Source organism: Manis javanica, chromosome 5 (assembly GCF_040802235.1).
Source record: "Manis javanica isolate MJ-LG chromosome 5, MJ_LKY, whole genome shotgun sequence".
Classification (NCBI taxonomy): domain Eukaryota; kingdom Metazoa; phylum Chordata; class Mammalia; order Pholidota; family Manidae; genus Manis; species Manis javanica.
The window spans coordinates 75,720,408-75,725,036 of NC_133160.1; the positions used below are offsets into that span (position 1 = coordinate 75,720,408).

The 4,629-nt window shown below is 34.6% G+C and overlaps 1 pseudogene; it reads right to left on the reverse strand.

The window, feature by feature from the left end:
- Nucleotides 1-594: 594 nt before the first annotated feature.
- On the reverse strand, nucleotides 595-2,027 carry LOC140849793 (TFIIA-alpha and beta-like factor pseudogene; annotated as a pseudogene).
- Between the last annotated feature and the right edge of the window lie 2,602 nt (nucleotides 2,028-4,629).

Sequence of the window (4,629 nt, forward strand, 5' to 3'; positions counted from 1 at the left end):
TGACAATTGGAGGTGTAACTTGCAAGTGGCAGATTGCAAAGCTAATCATATCAAATTATTTGTTATGGTCAATTTACACCATCATGCTCTGGTATTTGTATAAATCTGTAAGTATATTTGACACATCTTCTTTGTGACTTTTGACTACAGTGTAGGTATGCATTTATGCATTCTATATATAAAATCTAATTTTCTATAATGTCTTGCTTACCTAAAGTTAAAAAAAAAAGTAGCCTTTATAAGTCTAATTGAATCTGGTTGCTAATTTTTCCCAAGCAATTGTGAATTTGTATCAGAGCTGTCATGGACAGCAGGTGAGTGGGTGACAGGGCAATTGTGACAAGTTTGTCAGACTAAACAATTGGGGAGAATTGCTAGTAAGTTCTGTTGAATGTTATTTTATAATGTGTAGAACTATGACATGTTATCTTTTTTTATTTGTATCTGCATCTGAATTATAATTTTATTAAATTCCACACACAGTGAACTAAAAATTTGAGCAGCTCTGTACTGAACTATATTTAAAATAAAAATAAATTTCACAATATGCAATATAGTCCTACTGATGTTTATGATATATGGAGCTCATAAGTTTTACCACTCTGCATCACCAACGGCTTTTGCAAAGATATAGTCTTTCCCTCCAAAACATATAATACCATATTTCAAATAGAATTTCCATTTGTTCTTGCTTTGATGAATCTTGTCATACTGACAGACAATTACACTATCCGTGTCAAACAGGTCCGGCACATCCTGCTCACTAACATCATCTCCAGAATTTAAAGGTCCTCTTCCACAATGTCTATGTGAGGGTCTCCATTATCACTAGTGTTGGCAGTTGAATCTTCATTTGATATGCCATAAGCTTCTTCCTCAAGTATCTTCAGGTTTCTGGCACCAATAATTCCTAGAAATTCATTCTCATCTACATCTCTTGTACTTCCTATTTCATCACTGTAAGATGTATCACCAGTTCCATCTACTTGGATTATTTCATTAATATTATCATCAGTTGTCTGAATGCTTAAATCCATCTGAGAATTCGAATCCTTCTCCAAGACAGGTAGACTGCTGGGCTCCTCATTATTTCTTGGCTGCTTTTCAGAATCGAATTCCAACATTCTATTTTTAAGAACGTGAAGGTGAATATCAGACATGTGCTGGTGCCAAGTCCTCTGAGGACCTGTGGAGAGGGGCCCACTGTGTAGATTTTGGGTCATGCTAGCTGAGACACGGTGCACCAGCTCCATGCTGGAATCAGTTGGAGACACTTGTGGAGGAAATACAACACCTGGAGCACTGATAAACTGTGAGCTTTCTGGGTGACTCAACAAAGCTTCCAACATGATTTTATGCTCATTTTGAGGAGGGATAAATATAACACTGGTGGCACTTCCTAAATATTTCCAGCCACTGTCCCAGAATGAAGAATTTTGGGTTGCTGGAGCACTTTTTCCATTCTCTGTGATTTTCCAGTAGTTGCTTGAAGAGAATATGGGTTCTCGTGGAACACTGGCCTGTATTACTGAAGGCTGCCCAAGCTGCTGAAATACTTGCTGAATTTGATGCTGAAGAACACCTGCTCTTCCACAAGTCTGTGTCACCATAAGTGGTACATTGACTTTATAAAGCTGACCAGATGCAGTCTGTAGTGTCACACCTGCTGGCACATGAATAGCATAACTAGGAGAAGTAAAATTTGCACTGGAGCTTGAAGTACCCAGTTCTGCTGTGGTAAAACTGAGAAGAGTTCTGCCAGCAGGAATAACTAACGATGCTGCTGATGATTGCAATGTTTGGTGCAAGCTGTGTGGCAACTGAAGGGTGAACAGAGGTGAAGGGACACTTTTTCTGAAGAAGTCTTCCATTCCTGTAGACTGCAAAACCTTTGTGTCCCAGAGCTGCTTCAAATCGTTTAAGAATTGTTCTTCTATACCTTCTTCAGCAAATAAATCCCACATTCCTTCAATTACATCTTCAATTACAGATCTGTAGAGTTTAGGCACAGGGTCAACACAGGTCATCGCAGTAGCTCCCGGGCCTCGGCCCTTGCACCTGCCACATGGTGCACCTGACATGTTATTCTTATTATAACACTGACAGAATGCTGGGGTTTTTGTTGTTGTTGTTGTTATAAATGTGTTTATATAATATCTCCTAAATATTAATGAGAACATTTTCATTAACTGAACAGAGCTCTTCAAATTAGACAAAGAAAAATCCCAAGGAAGACATAATAGAAGAAGTTTAAAAATGTTATTCTTGTAATCACAAAGGCCAACAGTTTTTTTTGTGTTTATATTTCCAAGGAGTGAGAGATTTTGAGGGTGGCCAAAAAATGAATTATAATCACATAATTATATATGTTATTTTTAACATAATTATGTATGCTATTTTGGATCAGGTAACAATACTATTCTATTTTTTATATGACTAATCCATTTATACCCTTATGTAATAAGGGAATTTTTAAAATTTTTTCACCTAGTATGAAAAAAATTTATGTTTTAATAGCTTTGAGTAAGTAGAACATAGTTACAACATGATTAAAGTGATTGTTTTTAGAGAATGACATCTATTTAACTGGAAGTTCATAAAGAACTTTTCCTTTCAAGAAGTTTCCTCTAGCCAACCCAGAGTCTCAACTTGTAATGGAAATAAAGAGTAAAAGTAATAAGTTATAGAGATGTCTTTGTTGTAGTATAAATATATAAATATCTGACATATGGCTAGATAATAGATGTATTCCTATAAATTTTGTTCACTTCCCAAGTATTTCTTTTGTCAATTCAGCCCATTAAAATGTGAATACTGCTAATATGCTTCATATTCTACACAAATTATAATTTTCCAAGTCATTTCATCCTTATTTATAAAAGATCTGCTTAATGTGTGTGCCCACATATGCTACATAAAATGTTCTATATAGTGTTTTGGGGGCATGTAATATAAAACTTCAACCTTATTGTAATGTATGGTATTTGAAAATACCATCATTAAGTAACAGTTCTTATTCACTGAATGCTGAATACATTTGCTTTTAACCAAATTATGACTTGTTTATCTAAAATGTTACATCTGTTCATAGCATGTATACATCTAAATAATACCACATGGGTCCCTCAACATGCAGTAATAGGCAAAACTGAGAGGATGATTAGCATTTGATAGAAAGAAGAGGACAAATATCCATTCTAACATATCCTTCTCTGGGAGGGAAGATGAGGCAAAAATGTGTCCTTATGTCAGAAAGAAATCAAAACTTGTAAAAAGCTGGAGAGGACAGTCACAATAACCATTAGGCAAGCCAGGGCATTAACCAGTTGCATTTGTTGCTGTGTTTCTGTAACTAATACAGATAAAAAGTTTTTATCTTGAGGGCCTACAGAGGCACAATAATGATCTACTTTTCATTAATATTGATTTGATTTTTTTTAAATCAAAAACAATTTCACTGAAGTCATAAAGGACTTATATGTTCTCCCCAACAGATGGCTAACTCAACTTTTCAAATTACTTCTATTACATTTCTCTGTACTATGAAAACTGAAATTATCTAAAGAAAATACGTAGTAAACTGATACCTTTATGATCCAGATATGAACCTTTAGTGAAATGCATACATTTCAAAAACAATAGGAAAACTGGCTTAATGTTTCTCTAATATCTTCCTTTCATTGGTACTAAGGCACCTGGTGAAGCCAGTAGGATTTACATGCCAATGTGGTTTTATCAGCCTTTCTTCTAATGTTCTTGGCAAATGTAAACTCCAGCTTCTGCAGCAAGAGGCCATCTTGTTTAAAGAATAGGTTCTAGATAATCATTTCTGGTTTCATTAAACCCTTCCTTTCTCTTTGGTTTTCACTTTGGGGATCAGTCTTATATTAAGCAATATAGTATTTCTGAAATTAATAGTGTCAATGATTTTTTTACTCAGACATAAGCTACTAGTGACAGAGAGTAATCCTTTGTGTTTTCTAGTTTGCTTTATATTTTCATGGCTTGCATAGTTTGATAACAGAGTTATGGTAGTTTCACAACAAGTTTTATTTCTTTTCGCAGCTTCTGAAAAACTTTATGGAACCTGTGACATAAACAGTTATGAAAATCTTTAATTCATTTGTGATGAACTCTAGACCTGGCAACTTTGGGCAAGATTCACATACTTGAGAATATTTATCAGGGTACTTGTTGAAAATACTGATTCCAAGGTCCTGTCTTCCTTACAAGGTGAGATTCTCCAGGAGAAGATTTATGTAACAAGTGTGCCAGAAGAGTTATGTGATTGTCATAATTTGGGAAATACTGAGGTAGGTAGTTCTTGGTCAAAAATTTACATTTTTTGATGTTACAATATATTAACGATTGTGTTTTCTTAGGGAATTATTCACTTAAGAGTCTCAAATATTTTACATACAATTTTATATTTTCCGTGGTTTATTTGCTTTACTCAGCTGTGTGGTCTTCTTTTTCATTTGGTACATTTAGGAATTTTAGTATGCATGCACTTCTTGGGATTTTAAATCTCAGCAGTGCTTTTTTAATTCAGTTTTGTTTACTACTATTAGTGATCCTTCTTACAGTTTTCCAAAGACTTTATTCTTAATTTCCATGAGTTAGATACAT